An 18188-nucleotide genomic window follows, 5' to 3' on the forward strand; every position below is an offset into this window, starting at 1 on the left:
TCGCGCCCTGGGCCAAAGGCAGGCGCCAAACCGCTGCGCCACCCAGGGATCCCCTCTACATAAATTTTTAAATCAGCCTGTCAATTTCTACCCAAAAGGTAGCTTTTGAAAAGGATTACACTGAAGCTGTACATCAATTTGGAGAGAAGTGCCATCTTAACGGTATGGAGTCTTCCATCCTGTGAATGAATACATGATGTCTCTGATTTGTCTAGGTCTTCTTTAATTGCTCTCAATGATATTTTATAGTTTTGCTTTCATTTAAAAATAAGTATTTTTGCTGGGTGAAGAATCATAAGTTGACACACTTGGTTCCTTGAACAGTTTTAACATTTTCCATTATCTTCAATTTCCATCATTACCCTTATTAAGTGAATTGTCTTCTCGTCGCTTTTTGGAAGTTACACATCCTTTTTACCCCAGCTGTTATTAAAACTTTATCTGTGGTTTTCAGAAGTTTTACTATCCTACGCTTGGATGTAATATGTACCTTGATGCATTTATCCTGTCATGGACATATAGGAACTCTCTGATTTATGTGTAGATTTCTGTTCTTAGTTAGCTTTGAAAAACTGCCACAGATGATTTCTTCAGATACTATTTCTGTCCCATTTTCTCTCTTGTCTCCTTTCTGGAACTATAAATACATACATATTAATTTTTTCACTGTGTCTAATAGGAATCCTAATTTATTTTTTAATTTTTCATCCACTTTTTTCTCTCCATATTTCAGCCTAGATATTTTCTATTGACCTAGTTTCCAATCCACTAATCCTCTCTTCAGTTTTCTATGGTTGCTATGAAACCTATCAAGTTTTAATATAAGCCACTGTATGTATGTTTTATTTCTACCCTAGGGTCAGATCATCTTAATACAATCTGGGATTGATTTGATTACAACAGCGATTCCATCTTGTGAGGGCTGGCCTATTTCCATTTGTCCTTCCACTTAAGGGGAACCCTTCAGGGTCCCCCATTAAATACCTAGAATATTTAACAGAGCCCTTCTCTTCATTGAGCTCTAATCTCTAATTTTTGTTTTCCCCGAACCTGTAAGATTTCTAGAAGTTTTCTTTAGCTTCCCTGCCCCCAGACAACTGCCTGCAATTGAAAAGGTAGAGCTAAATGCTCACATCTCAACAGACCTACTTCTCTGACTCGTAGCCTGAGTCCTTACTGATTTTATAGCTCTACACTTCTGGATAAATTTATACTTTAATCAAGGTTTTCTAGTTGTTTTAAGAAGAGGTGCTGCAATACAAGTGTGTCATAATCAGAATTTCCATGCAAATTATTCAGTGTGTCAAATCTCTCTAAATACTCTACAGGGTTTTGATTGGCATTTAATAGAATTGATAGATTAAAGAGAACTGACATATTTACAAAGAAGTTATACCATGTTTGAACACGGTGTATCTCTTTTTCAGGTCTTTTTATCATATACTCTGTTATAAGAGAGTTTTAAATTTGCCTCCCTGTAAATCTTGGCCATTACTCATCAGGTTAAATTCTAGCTACTTTATTGATTTTTATTATTGCAAATGGTATCTTATACCATCATCTCTTCTAGTTATTTTGAGTACAGAGGAATTCTGATTTTTGTAAAATGACCTTTTATTCGAGAAATATTAGATTATCTTATTAATATAAAATCTTATCTATTGCTTCTGTAAATTTTTATATATAGGTGATCTATAAATACAGATTTATCACTTCCTTTCCAATTCTCTTAACTCATTTCTATTTATTTTCTGAACATACTGGCCAGGAACTCCAGTAACATGAAATGCTGTAACAGTGTTAACCATATTTGTCTTGTTCCTGATCTTAAATGGCATGTGTCTGAAGTTTTTCCATTAAAAGTTTGCTTCAGGGATGTCCAAGTGGATCAATCAGTCAAGCATCTGCTTTTAGCTCAGGTCATGATCTTGGGGTCCTGGGATAGAGCGCTGCATCAAGCTACTTGCTCAGTGGGGAATCAGCTTCTCTCTCTCCCTCTCCCCTCCCCATACCTTGTGCACTTACACTCTGTCTCCCTCTCCCAAATAAATAAAAAAAATCTTAAAGAGAAAAGTTTGTTTTAGGTTTTGGCACATATCCTTCATCAAATTAAAGATATTCTCTTTATTATTTTTAGAATTTTCATAATACATATGTATTAAACTTAATGCTTTTTCTGAAACTGAAATAATCATGAGCCATGACCCCATAATTTTTAAATATATTACTTTTTTTAAAGAATCAATTTTGGTTTTGATAATACTACTCTCTATTTAACAAATTTCCAGCCTTACTTTTATTATTTTTCTCCTTCTTATTTACTTTGTGGTTCTTTTTCCAACTTCCTGAATTAAAATTTGGGTCATTAAGTACTGTATTAGTTTGCGAGGACTGCCATAACAAGGAATCACAGATTAGGTAACTTAACCAACAGAAATCTATTTTCTTTTATATTTCTGGAGACCCGTAAGTCCAAGATCAAGGTGACGGGGTAAATTACTTCTGAGTGTCATGAAGGAAGGATCTATTCCAGGCCTCTCTCCTTGACTTGATATGACCATCTCCTCCCTATGTCTTTAAATCGTCTTCACTCTCAATGACTGTGTCCAAATTTCCCCTTACAAGGATACCCATGATAGTACAATAGGGCCCACAGTAAAGACTTCATTTTAACTTAGTTACCTCTATGAAGACTCTATTTCCAATTAGAGTCATATTTGAGGTACTAGATGTTAGGACTTCAACATATAAATGATTCTGAGGGCTTGGAGATAGAGCCACAATTCAGCCCACAGCACTTAGAAAAGTTTCTTGTTTCCTGGTAAATTAATTGTAAACTATAAATCTCTCTTTAAATATCTCACAAATTTTGAAATGCAGTATTTTCATTCACATATAATTATAATTTCCCTTATGGTCTATAGTTTTAAGTGTATAAACGTATAGGTCATTTTTAGCTGACGGATATTAATTCCTTTTTTAAAAAAAGACTTTATCTATTTGAGAGACAGAGTGGGGGCCGGCAGAGGGAGAAGCAGAGAGAGCATCTCAAGCAGACTCTCCACTGAGCATGGAGCCCAACATAGCCTCAATCTCACAACCCTGAGATCATAACCTGAGCTAAAACCAAGAGTTGGATGCTTAACCCACTGAGCCATTCAGGCACCCCAATTTCTAATTGTATTTTATTAAGGTCAGAGATACCGGTCTGCATAATAATGATAATTTTTGGAAGTTTCTAAAGCAACCCTTCTGATCTAGAACATAGTAAGTTTTAAGAATGATCTGTATGTGCTAGAAAAGAATGTGTATTCTCTACTGGATACAGAATTCTTATCTATTAGGTTCATGATAATCATGTCATTAAAATATTTTACATCTTGTCCCAGTGGCAACAATGACAGACTAGGTTTACAGAAAGCAGGCACAAAGATTAGACATGGCAACTATAGGCTCAGGGTCCCCAGAACTTCAGTAAATCCAAGATCCTGATCCCAAAGCGAGGTGGGCCCTAGCCATCCTTTTATGCCTGGTGGTACTGCTTACTAAAACAGACCCCATTTTGTACCCCTGCAGATAAAATGTTGGGCCTCCATAATAGGGACATCAGCTAAATGGTTGGTCTTTCCTGGATAGACCAATCAAAGCTCCCTCAGAGAGTACAGTCTGCTAAGAAAACAAGTCTGCCTGAAAAACTGGGATATCCAGAAACAGTGGCTGAACTATCTAAACATTCAAAAGACATCATCAACAGAATTCCTATTTCTTCCTAGCTGTTTGGGCCATGAAAATCATTTCTGACCAGCACTGCATTCACACCCATGCAACTGCCAGTGTGGAGACTGGGGCCCGCTGAAAAGTACTCCTCTGTTTGGCTGGTGGGGGTATGACTGTATTGGGTGGGGGGGGCTTTCCTCCAGAGGCTGGAATTTCTGGACCAAGCCAGGCCTGGTCTCTGATGGCCTCATTATGATCCCCACATAGGCTGCAGAATCCACTCTATCCCCACCATGTGAGAGCTATTTCAATGGCTCTTAGCCACCAGGAGATGGAAGTGGAGAGACACTCCCAAGTGCAGAAAGGTCTGTGATGTGAGCTGGCTATCCTCCCTCCTACAGAGATAACAAGGAGCTACCACTCTAGTTTCTGGCCATCCCTTCCTGCCCAAGTATCACAGCTGGTGTTTACAATCAGGGCCCAGCAGAGGGAGCCTTCCCTGTGCCTGCCCACGCCTGGCGTCCTGAAGTTCAACATGTCACCAACAGAGTAAAGGGAGGCCATAGCACAGGCCTCTGGGATGGACAGTGCGGAATGCCATCCCCTACTAGCCAGTTGTCACTCCTAAAACACTGACTATGGTGACAACCACTTCTTCAAATTCTCTGAGGAAAGGCTACTGTGGAACCGATCAGAAACTGGTAGAATCTCCAGTACTGATCAGCACCACAAAACTGTTGCGGCCTACTGCAGCCTGCTTGTTGTTTTTCGTTTTTTTATAAGGCTGGTAGGATTAAGGTAGGGATGGCAGTGGGAACTCCTTTCATTCTTTCAGTTGAGAGAGGGATGGAGAGCTGAGTGGCTAGTGTGCTGTGGGGCCTGAAAGACGAGACCAGGCCCCACCTCGTGTGTATGGTAAGGTGGCCTTCTCTGGGTTAAACAGAGCTCTCCTATACACGACAACTCCCCACCCTGGCTGCATGCAGTCTTTTCAATGAACTGATCCTCATGGCTGACAGCACACTGAGCCCTTTCAATATCCTAATAAGGACTTTGGCATAGATGTGCCTGCTGCTCCAAATTCTGCTCTGATGAACCTCCAGACTCTTCCTTCCACCCCAACATCTCCCCTGAGCAGCACTGAGTGAGAACCTACAGGGTCTCATTTCAGGTTTTCCAAAAGGAAGGTAAATGAAATTCCTAACAATGATTTAAATCCCTACATATATTCAGTACCTCTTACCCTGTAGTTATTTTCTAGATTTGGAATAAGAAGACAGATGACAGACAGCCCTTTCAATGAAGAAAGCCACTCTGTCCAGGGGTCCCTCAATCTGTTGAACCTTCCACTGCGGCACACCCTCTCTATTCTTATATAAACAAGTTTTATCTGCAGTGAATCTGATCATGTGAATGAACAATTTCAACGTTGGCTAGAATTGCTGTGCTGGTTGCAGAACAAAAATCCCAACAGAATAGCTTAAACAAAACAAAAGCGGGTCCCTACTAGATACCAATTTGACTGCCTCTAATCCCTTAGTGAAATTAGTTTAGGAGAAACCAATTGTTACCATTTTTAAAAATCACTGCAATTGTTTTAACACAGAATAAATATGCCATTAAAAAATTCCACATACAAAAGGTGAAAAAATCTAAGTCTTGATTTATCTGCTTGACTTGCCAATTTCTGAGAAAGGAGAGTCAAAAGTTCCATTTTAAACTGTTCTGAGTTTTTGTATACCCCTACGGAAATTTTATCATTTGTTACTGTGTATATTTTAAAGTTCATCTGTTAGATGAACATATATTCCATAATTATGGCTTTTTATAAATTACTTTATAGTATTTGTGATACTATACAGAAGACAAAACAAAAGTAGAGTTAAACACATTTATAAAGTGAACAACATATAACTAAAATGGAGATCAAGAAACAGAACATTGCAGTAGCCCAGAAACTGCCCATGCCCCTCCACCCTCTTACCATAGACAACCATGATCCTGACTTTTGTCATAAAATCAAATCATATGTGTATGTGTTCTTTCCTAGGATGCCCTTCTTCGACTCAACACACTGTCAGGTTTTAGAAACTAGGTTATTCTACCCTCATCAAATGGGCTGGGCAGTGGTCCCTCTTTTTCTATTATCTGGGGAGGTTTACATTTAGAAGTACTTCTTCCTTAAATTACTCGCAGAACTTGCAGATTAATTCATCTCAACTTGGAAGAATTTCTAGTGATTTTTTAGATAAATAATAAGTTCAAAAAGAATTTATTAGTCAATAGCAAATGCTTAAAAAAATCAAAACAAAAATGTTTCTACTTAGAAGAGTGACTTCTACTCCTGTCAGTGTCTACCTGTACCCCATTCCCTCTTGTCCTTGTACAATGTTACTTTATGAAAACATAAGTATGAATTGTAAAATTTCTACAATTTTACAGCATACTACATATACACTACCCTATAGCCTATTTTATTCACTTTGTAATATATCCTGGCGATCTCTCCACAGAAATAGAGTGAACTCCTTCTTTACTGCAGTTGTACGGTGTCCCATTATGTGGATATGCCATAGTTTGGTCAATCTATTTTGGATATTTCTGTTGTATTTGTCTTATTTTTTATACTTGGACATGTGACCCATTTGTAGTTTGTCCTGATATATAATATGAATTTTAATTAGATCCACAAATGGACCCTTCCAACTCGCTATCCATTTTCTCAAAACCATGTATTAAAACTGCACCAATTAGAGATGCTGTCTTTACCAAACATTAAATTACTACGTGTATGTGAGCCCACTTCTGGATTTTTTATTCATGTGCTATCTTGTGAGGTTTTACAACATGTTTTAATATACAGCAGGTCTGTTGCTGCTCCATTTTTCAAGTGTTTTTCTGTTAATTCTTAATTATTTTCCTATTAAGAATCAGCCTAGTAACTACCATATGTATTGGAATTATTTAATGTTAACTAATTTAGAAATAATTAACACTTTTATGATGTGGCAATTTTAAATATATTTTCCTCTTCCATTATCTTCCAACTTTGGTTGTTTATACATATAAAAGTTCATGACTTGTGTGTACATATGATTACTATGGAATTATCTAATTTATACTAGTTCTCAGCATTATCTTGGGACTTTTAGATATATAATAATATATTTGCAAACTGAGGCTCTAGCTCTTCCTTTTTAATTCTTATACCCAATTGATACAGGGTTTCTGGCAAAAATTATGTGCCTGTGTTTGGGTCATTCCAATTCATTTTTGTTTGACCCTAATTCTGGGCAATTTATGTGACTCCATCCTCTAATTTATGCAGTAGCAGAAAAGTAGAAGAAAGAGAGCAAAATTATCAACAAGAAGAAAACTGACACTGATGTTTCTGTAATGAATACGAATGTTGTGATACTGAAAAGATGCTGAACTCCTGGAGTGGGGAAAAAAGATCCATATTAAAGAAAAACTATTATGAAAATAATGCAAGGATGTCTGGCAAAGAAGTCAATACAGAAATCAAAAGAGGAGGCACCTGGCTCAGTGGTTGAGCCTCTGCCTTTGGCTAAGGTCATGATCCCAGGGTCCTGGGAACAAGTTCCATATCAGGCTCCCCAAAAGGGGGCTTGCTTCTCCCTCTGCCTATGTCTATGCCTCTCTCTTTGTGTCTCTCATGAATAAATAAATAAAATCTTTAAAAAAAAAAGACATCAAAAGAGAACATTAAAAATTATTCAACTAACCCCAAAAAAGACAGGAAGAGAACAAGACAAGAACAAGGAGGGAGCAAACAGAAAACAAAAAAATCACATATCTATATATACTTATAAATATATCTATAAATTGTCATTAAAATGGCCTAAACCAGGCCTCAGCAAACCATGGCCCAGAAGTCACATATAGCCCAATACCTGTTTTATAAATAAAGTTTTATTTGAATACAGCCAAATTCCTTCATTTATAAATTGTCTACAGCTATGTTCACATTCCAATGACAGTGTAGTGTACTTGCCACACAAACCATATGGACTATGAAATCCAAAATATTTACTGTCTGGCAGATCACAGAAAAAAAATTTGTTGACCCATGGTCTAAACAGTCCAATTACAGTGCAGAGAAGACCAGAATGTATTTTAAAAATGCAAAACCTAGCTATATGCCATCCATAAGAGATTCACTTTTTTTTTTTAAGATTTATTTACTGAGAGAGAGAGAGAGAGAGAGAGCAGGGGGAGGGGCAAACAAGCAAACTCTCTGCTGAGTGGGGAGCCCAATGCAGGTCAATCCCAGGACTCTGAGATCACGACCTGAGCCAAAATCAAGAGTCATATACTCAACTGACTGAACCACCCAGGTGCCCCAAGAGATTCACTTTATACACAAATGCAAAAAAGAAAAAGTTCAACCCTTAAGAAAGCTGACTATATTAATATAAGAGAAATTAGACGACCTGACAGACATAATATCTTACAAAAAAAGTCAGGCTCTCTGCATGGAGCCTGCTTCTCCCTCTGCCTGTGTCTCTGCTTCTCATTCTCTCTCTGTGTCTCTATAAATAAATAAATAAATAAAATCTTTTAAAAAAAAGACACATTCCATAATGATAAAAAAAAGTTGATGTATCAGAAATACATAAAAATTGAGAAATCATGGGATCCCTGGGTGGCGCAGCGGTTTGGCGCCTGCCTTTGGCCCAGGGCGCGATCCTGGAGACCCGGGATCGAATCCCACATCAGGCTCCCGGTGCATGGAGCCTGCTTCTTCCTCCGCCTGTGTCTCTGCCTCTCTCTCTCTCTCTGTGACTATCATAAATAAATTTAAAAAATTAAAAAAAAAATTGAGAAATCGTATGCCTGTTTTTTGAGTTTCAAAATGTATGAGGTGGAATCATAATTATATTTGAAGATACTATATTATATTCTATATTCTATAATCACAATTGTATTTGAAGATTCTAATACTCCTCTCTCAAAATAAAATAAACCAAATAAAACTCACCAAAGTATGGAAGATCTTATTGACAGTGTCAACCATCTTGACCTGACATTTATAAAAGAATATAAGCAACAAATGTAAAATTATAATTATTTTCAAGTACACATATTGATAAGCCATATTTTGACCATAAAATAAATTTCAAAAAACCTGAAAAGTACTGAAAACTTAGAGCATGATGTCTGACCATAACAAACATAACTTGGACATCAATAAACAGTAAAATAACTCATATAGTCCCCAAATTATTAAAAGTAAATGCTCCACTTAATAACTCATCAAAGAAAATATCAAAGAGAAAGTTAAATAGTATTTTGATATGAAAGATAATGAAAATATAACATCAAAATCTGTGAGATATACCTAAATCATGCTCAGGGGGAAATTTATAGTTTTAATGCTTAAACTGGAATGGAAAAGAAACAAAGATCTAAGTTTAAGTTTCTACCTTGAGAAGCTAGAAAAAAAGATAAGCAAATTGAATCCAAACCAAGTATTAGAAAAGAAATAACAAAGATTTTTAAAAATTTAAGTTAAAAAGTGACAAAAACAGAAGTCCTTGGGTGGCTCAGTCAGTCAAATATCTGTCTCTTGGTTTTGGCTCAGGTCATGATCTCAGGGTTGTGAGATCGAGACCTGTGTCGGGCTCTGCACTCAGCACAGAGTCTGCTTGAGATTCTCTTTTTTTCCCTCTCTCTCCCCTGCTCTGTCCCCCTCCACATTTAAGTGTACTCTCTCTCTAAAATAAATAAAGTCTTTTTTAAAAAGTGACAAAAATATAATAATTCACAAACCTAAAGTAGCTTTGTTCAAGATTAATAACACTAAACAACCTCAACATGACTGACAAAGAATGAGAGGAATAAAACATAAGTATGAGCAGTGAAAGATAGAGTATCACCTCATATTCCATAGACATCAAAAATAATAAAGGGATATTATGAACAACTTTGTATTTAAAAACTTAAGTAAAATAAACAAATTCCATGAAAAATAAAATTTACTGAAGCTAACACAATAGAAAATAGAAAATCTGAATAGCTCTTAACCATCAAGAAACTAATTTAGTAGGATTACATGCCCCACCAAAAAATCCAAGTCCGTATGGTTTCATTGGTAAATTCTATCAAACATTTAGGGGGAAAAAATGCCAAATATACATAAAATACTTCCCAATAAAGGGCAAACTCTCCACCAGTTCATTTTTTTAAGTCCGGTATAACACTAACATCAAAATTTGACATCAACTCTATAAAAAATTCTCCATTAATTATAAATGATATGAAAATAGCTAAGAAAATACTAAAGATATCTCAAAAGGATAGTAAGTCAATATCTCAAAGCATAGTAAGTCATGACCAATTGGAATTTATCCCAGAGATTAGGCTAACATTTGAAAATCAATCATATATACCAAAGGCATAATCCATGAAAGAATTAATCGATAAGCTAGACTTCACCAAAATTAAAAGCTTCTGCTCTGTGACGGACACTGTTAAGAGAATGAGAAGATAAACAAGGGAGCAAAATTTGTAAAAGACTGATATCTGATAAAGCACTGTTATCCAAAATAAACAAATAATTCTTAAAATTCAGCATTAAGAAAACAAACCACCCCATTAAAAAAATGCGCCAAAGATCCTACCAGACATCTCATCCAAGATGATTCACAGATGGCAAAAAAGGCATATGAAAAGATGCTCAACATAACCTAGGGAATTGCAAGTTAAAAAACCCATGAGAGACAACTACACACCTATTAAAATGGCCAAAATTTAAAACACTGAAAGCCCCAAATGCTAATAAGGATGTGGAGTAACGGGAACTCTCATTCATTGCTGATAAAAATGCAAAATGGTACCAGCCATGTTGTAAGACATTGTGGCAGTTTCTTACAAAACTGTAACAATACTCTTATCATTCCATCCGGCAATTATGCTCCTTGGTATTTGCCCAAAGGAAGTGAAAATTTATGTCCACACAACAACCTGCACATGGATGTTTATGGCAGCTTTATTCACCAGTGCCATAAGTTAAAAGTAACCAAGATGACTTTCAGTAAGTAAATGGATAAATAATAATAGTGGCACATTCAAACAATGGCATATTATTCAGCACTAAAAAGGAATGAGCTATCAAAAGCTATGAAAAGACATAAATGAAACTTGAATAAACATTACTACATGGAAGAAGCCAATATGAAAAGGCTACAGCCTATAGAATTCCAGCTATAGGACATTCTGAAAAAGGCAAAACTGTAGAAACAATAAAAAAATGAATGATAGCGAGAGGATGAAGGAAGGATAGGATGGTAAACAGAGTATACAGGATTTTAAAGGCAATGAAATGATCTGTGTGACACTATAAGGGTGAATATGTATCATTATACATTTGTTGAAACCCATACAATATGCAACACCAAGAGCAGATCCTGATGTAAATTATAGTGTTTCGGTGATAATGATGGGTCGATGCAGATTCACAGACTATAACAAATGCATCACTAGAGTGCAGGATGTCAACCATGGAAGAGGCTGTGCACAAGTCGGGGCTAAAGGTAAATGGGAATTCTCTATACTTTCTACTCAATTTTGCTATTAACATAAAAATGCTTTAAGAAATAAAATCTATTTTTTAAAAAGTCAATCAAAGTGAGTCACTGTATTAAGAGAATAAAAGGACAAATCTATATGATTATTTCAATAAATGCCTGACAAGCAAATGACAAAATTCAGCACCCATTAGTAATTAAATTCTTTTTAATTCTTAGCAAACTAGTAATAGAAGACAGTATCTTCAATTGGATAAAAGGCACCTATACAAACACCTACAATTAATACCATGTTTAACGGTGAAACACTGAATCCTTTCTCCCAATGCTCAGGAATAAGGTAAAGATGCCTATCCTCATGACAACTATTCAGTATTGTACTAGAGGTCCAAATTAGTACAATAGGATAAAGAAATAAAATGTATAAAGTCTGTAAAGTAAAAAGGAAATTGTCAAAAAAAAAGAAAAAAAAAAGGAAACTGTCCCTAGTCTCAGACAGTATGATCGTTCACAAAGAAAATCTAAGAAAGCAACAACTGAAACAACAAAAAACTATTTAAAAAATAGTAAGTGAATTTAGGAAATAATGTCAGATACAAAAATCAGTGGTGTATCCAAATATTAGCAGCATTCTATCTGAACATAAAGAGTTTTAGTATCATCTATCATAATATCAAAAAGCATAATTTACTTGGAACATATTTAATAAAAAAAATGAACAAAAACCTATACATTAAAATTATAAAATATTCTTGAGAAAAAATACACCTTAAAAAAAAAACCTAAGGGCAGCCCAGGTGGCTCAGCAGTTTAGCACCTTCAGCCCAGGGTGTGATCCTGGAGACCCAGGATCGAGTCCCGCGTCAGGCTCACTGCATGAAGCCTGCTTCTCCCTCTGCCTGCGTCTCTGCCTGCATCTCTCTCTCTCTCTCTCATGAATAAATAAAATCTTAAAAAAAAAAAAACTGAGAGAAGGGTGCCTGGGTAGCTGAGGCAGTTATGCGTCTGACTCTTGATTTGGGTTCATGTCATGATCTAAAGGTCATGAGATTAAGCCCCACATCAGGCTGCGTGCTGAGTGTGAAACCTGCTCAAGATTCTCTCTCCCCCTCTCCCTCTGCCCCTCCAAGTCCTTCCCTGTCCACTCACACAGGCTCTCCCTCACTCTCTCTTAAAAAAAGAGAGAGAGAGAAATACATTGTTTACAGACTAACTAGTAGACTCAACATTGTTAATGTCAGTCCTACCAAAACTGATCTATAATTGAATGCAAATTCATTTTCAAAACCAGTAGGCTTTTTCGGAAACTGACCAGATTCTAAAATTCATGTGATAATGCAACAGTTCTAGAATAACAAAAATGATTTTGAAAAAGAACCTAGTAGGACTTAGACTCAGACTTCACTATATGCTCTCAACTTTATAGTATAAGGCTATAGGAATTGAAATAGTGTGAGACCAGCATGGAGACATAGAGACCAATGAAATAGAACTAGACAGAACAGAAAAACATCAAGACTTACATGGTCAACTAATTTTTTTGGCAAAGGTATTAAAGTGATTCAACAGAAGGGAAACAACCTTTTCAACAAATGGTGTTGAAACAACTGAAAATCCATTAGGAAATAAATGAACCTCAATCCCTATCTCACATCATATACAAATTAGTTTAAAATGGATCACCAGTCTAAACATAAAAGCTAAAACTATAAAGCTTTTAGGGAAAAACATAAATGTTTTTGTGACTTGCTGGATATGAACAAGAATTTCTTAGAACAAACACAGAAATTAACTGTAAGAGAAAAAAATTTCAATTATATCATCAAAATTTAAAACTTCTGCTCGTAAAAAAACATTTCTAAGAAATTTAATAGGTAAGCCACACAGCTTGTGAGAACATGTATCTGACAAAGGACTTTTATAAATACAAAATATAATGAACCCCTACAACCTGAATAGAAAAATTTGCCAGTTTCTTTTAAATTTAAACATGCATCTACCATTAACAGAGCAGTGCCAGTAGTAGATATTTATCCAAGGAAAATATAAATGTATTTCCATAAATACTTGTACAATAATATTCATTATCAGCTTTATTCCCAATAGTCAAAAAACTAAACACAGCCCAAATGCTCATTAACCTAGGAATGGATAAATTGTAGTATATTAATAAGATAGTATGCTAATCAGCAACAAAAAGGGAATATTGATACATTCAATCACAAGGATGGATCTTGCAGAGATCCAAATTCTGAGCAAAAGAATTTGTATACCAAAAAGTACACATGGTATGGTTCCATTTGCATGAAATTTTCAAAAACCCAAAACTAATCCACAGTTAAAATTTAGAACAGTGGTTATCACTTTATGGATGTTATAGGGAACTAACAGGGAAGGAAACTTCCTAGGGAGATGGAAATGTTCTATATCTTCAATAAAGGTGAGTCTATTTGTCAAAGCTCACAACATTATACATATACACAATTAGTGTATTTCAACATATATAAGGTTTACCTCAAAAGAGACAATCAAAAAGAAAAGAAATTGCACTCCTATGGTTTCACTAGTTTTCAAAGAAATAATACTAATCTTATACAAACTTTCAAAAAACTGAGAAACCAAGAACACCTCCCAAGTTATCTTGTGAGCTAAGCATATCATTCACAAATATTAAAAAATTAACAGGATAGGTAAAGGCCAATCTTTCTCATACAAAACAAAATGTAAGCAAATCAAACCAAACCATACATTTTTAAATGATACATGGGAATAATTGGATTTATACATTAATGTAGTATTAAGTACATGTAAAAACTAACCAAAATAATCCCCAGAGTAATCAAATATAGAAGTTAAATCATATCAACAAAACACATAAAGAAAAAGGCTTCTGATAAAAGTTAACTCCTATGCATGGAAAAACTCTTAAAAGACTAGGACTAGAAGGAAAATTCCCTTAACCTAAAAGAGTAGCAATACAAACAAAAAAGCTGCAGCAAACTTCAAACTCAATAGTAAAATATTGAACACTTCCCCCTGAAATCACAAACCAGATAAAAATTCTATTTTCACCACTTGAATTCAACATTTTATGGAAGATCCTCTCCACCGCAATAATACAAGAAATAAAAGGCATAAAGATCAGACAGAAAAATAAAAGCTGTCATTATTTGGAAATAAAATTATGAAAAACTGAAAAAACTTACATATAATCTAGAATTAATAAATATGTCAAGATTCTTAAATACAATATTAATATACAAAAATCAATTGTATTTCTATTCTAGCAACAAAGTTAGAAAACAATTCTATAAAAAGCTCATCCACAAACATCAAACACTCATAAATAAATGTATAAAACCTACAAAGAATAAAAGGAACCTTGACCTATACCTCAAGAAACAAATAATCAATACCAGATGGATGAGAGACTAAAATATAAATGTTTTTTAAAGACAACAGAAGGTAACACAATACCTTCATGACCTTGGAGTTGGGGAAAAAAACCTCTTTAAAGGAATATAAAAAGCACTAATCATAAAGAAAAGTTTAATTAACTAGACCTTCACTAAATCTAAGAACTTCTCACCAATCAAAGATCTATATGGAGAGGGAAAAGCCAAGCCACAGAAAGGAAGAGATATTTTATTTAATACACACACACACACACACACACACACACACACACACACACACATTATCTCCAACAAAGGACTTGTATCCAGAATTTACCAATAAGTTAAACAACCCACTCCCAATTCCCCAACCTCAGAATGTGCACTTCATGGAAAAAAAAAATCTAAGTATGTAAAGTGATATGAAAATGGACTTATAGAGCTATCAGAAAATGTGAAGTGAAATCATAATTCAATATTACTCACCCACCAAAAGAAATAGCTAAAGTTAAAAAAAAAAAAAGGCAAAACCCAAGTATTGGCAAGGTAGTGAAGCAATTGGGACCTTCACACATTATTGGTAGATGGAATGGTGTAAACTGGTACACTAGGAGCCATTTGGGAAATCATCTGGCACTGCCTACCAAAGCTGAATATGCCTACTCAAGGACCCACCAATTCCACTCTTAAGTTTATATCAAACACAAATGAATGCCTCTGTCTCCCAAAAGACATGTACAAGAATGTTCACAACATTATTAACATGGCCAAAAGCTATAAAAAACTTGAATACCCACCAACATTAATATGAGTAAATAACTTGTGGTGTATTTATACAAAGGAACACTGTGAACTAATACAAAGAAAGATGAATCACACAGGCATGATGTTGAGCAAAATAAGCCAAAAACAAGAGTATATATTATATAATTCCATCAATATAAAATTTAAAAACAGGCAATGTAACTCAACAGTGATAAAGTCAGCACAGAGGGTTCTAATGGAAGCACTTACTCACATAGAGGAGGCAATGGGTGCCTATCTAGGTCTGCATAATGGCTACACAAACACATGCAAATGTAAAAATCCATTGAGTCATGCATGCATATAACTCAATTTTTTTTAATTTTATGACTCCAAAACAAATGTATTTTCAGACAAATAAAAGCAGACAGTTATCAGCAGACTTGACGTAAAAGGAATATTTAAGTCAAAATGAAAACGTTATCAAAAGGAAGTATGTGAATGTGAAGAGCAAGAGAAAATGTAAATATATAAGCAAATCTAAATGAATAGGGACAGTAGTTTTTGAGATTTTAAATATATATAGAACTAAAGACATAGCAGCAATGACAAAAAAAAAAGAGTAAGTCAGGTAAATCAGAATTGGCAAAATACAAATTTACGAAGGATACATGTGGCAATCTCTAGGGAAACCAACAAGAAGTAAAACTAAGAAATTAATAAATGAGGGAGAGAATAATTTAAAGTACTCCATTACCAGGAAATGAGAGACACATAATACAGGATGGGCAAGACAAATGGACAACAAATAGTAATAAATAATTACATTGCATATCCACTGACTATATATTCCAATGACAAAATGAGATTATCAGAAAGGATTAAAAAACAAAAACTAGGGTGCCCAGCTCGCTCAGTCAGTAGAAAATGTTACTCTTGATCTTGGGGTAGAGATTACTTAAAACACACACACACACACACACACACAAAAAAACTATATTTTACTTATAGTAAACATATCATAAGATTATAGAAAGCTAAAACTCATAAGGATAGAATAAGATATTTAATGCAAATACTAATAAAGAGCTGGAATCATTCTATTAATATCAAATTAAGGAAAATTTAACTCAAAAAGCATTACTTAGTGACAACATGGATCATTCAATTATGAAAAAAGAGTTAATCACCAGGAAGATAGAATAACTCCATATTTGTTATCCGTGAAAACTAAAAGAAACAAACAAATCCTCTCTCAGAAATGACGGATCAAGCTGAGAAAATAACAAAGATGTGTAAGATTTAAACAAGATTAATGATTTTTAACCTGTTATTTACACAAAAATGCACAGCAAATTTCAAAGGACTGAAATTATGCAGTGGCTGTTATGGAATTCCACTGCAACTCAGGAACAGAAATATACCTAGAACAATGAAATTCTAAAGTAATAGAGAAAGAAAGCAAGAAAGAAAAGGGGAAAGAAAGAAAACAAATAGAAATTCAAAATCACATTGGAAATGACACTACATTTCAAGTAAAACAGCAATGAAAATATGACCTATCAAAACTTATCAGCTGTAGCTAAAGGTGCTTAGAGGAAAACGTACAGCCTTCAATACACATTCGAAAAGAAAGGCTAGACATCAATGATCTAAGTATCTATCTCCAAAAATTATGAAAAGAATAGCAAGTTAAAACCAGAGAGAAGGAAGAGCAGCAATTAGTAAAGCAGAAAACAAATCTACAATAGAAAAATTCAAAAGGCAAAAGTTAGTTCATTGAAAAAATTTAAAAACTGATACAGCTCTAGTATGACAAATGAAAAAACGAGGTAAAAATAATAAATACAGTAATAACTGAAAAATTAGATGACATGGGTGAACTCAGCAAAACCAACACATCAAAAATTTAAGCTGATTTTCACTAAAGAAATTAAATATATAATTTAAAATTTTCTCACTGGCAACCTCTAGGCCCAATGGTTTCACAAGTTAAATCTTCTAAGCATATGAAGAAGAAATAAAAACAATCTTCCCAAACTCTTCCAGAGAACGGTAAAAGAGGCCAGTATAACCAAAGTACCAAAATCTAATCAGGATTCAAAGTAGGAAAAATTACAGGCCAGTTTCTCTCAAATAATCTAAACAAACAGACAGACAGACACACACACACACACACACAGAGCAAGCCAAGAGCAATGAGATATAAAAAGGATAATATAAAGTTAGGGTTTATCTTAGAAATGCAAGGTTAGTTTAACACTTGAAAACAAATCGTTGTAATTCAACACATTCACAGAATAAAGGAGAAAAGCCTAAAGTGTCTCAAAAGTACTGATAAAACATTTTCTTAAAATCCAACATAATTTAAAAAAATCCAACATAATTCATAATTGAAAAAGTAAAATCAGCTGCATTCCTAGGTATGAAGTCAAAATTACATTATATTTCTAATTACTAGCAAAAGACAATTAGAAAATGGAATTTAACAATTCTAATTAAAATAACAAAGAATATCACATTCTTTCATCGGCCAGATGACTCAGTATTATGAAGATGTCAATTATCTACATAATTGATCTCCAGCGTCAATGTGCAATCCTAATCAAAACTGAAGCAGATGGATGAGTGTGGCTTTTTAAGAGTAACTCTGAAACTGAAATACTCGTTGTAAAATTACATGAAAATATGAAGGGCCAACAACAGAGAAGGAGAAAGCTTGAGTACATATACCATCAAATATTGAGATTCCCTAATTTAGAGTAACGTAAGACAGGGTGAT

General features: G+C 34.6%; 1 protein-coding gene across 50 annotated transcripts in view; it reads right to left on the reverse strand.

The window, feature by feature from the left end:
- CDC42BPA (CDC42 binding protein kinase alpha) overlaps window positions 1–18188 on the reverse strand; it is a 320030-nt gene that overhangs the window by 235290 nt on the left and 66552 nt on the right. The gene's annotated exons all lie outside the window — the stretch shown is intronic.

Source organism: Vulpes vulpes, chromosome 13 (genome assembly GCF_048418805.1).
Source record: "Vulpes vulpes isolate BD-2025 chromosome 13, VulVul3, whole genome shotgun sequence".
In the NCBI taxonomy this organism is placed as follows: Eukaryota; Metazoa; Chordata; class Mammalia; order Carnivora; family Canidae; genus Vulpes; species Vulpes vulpes.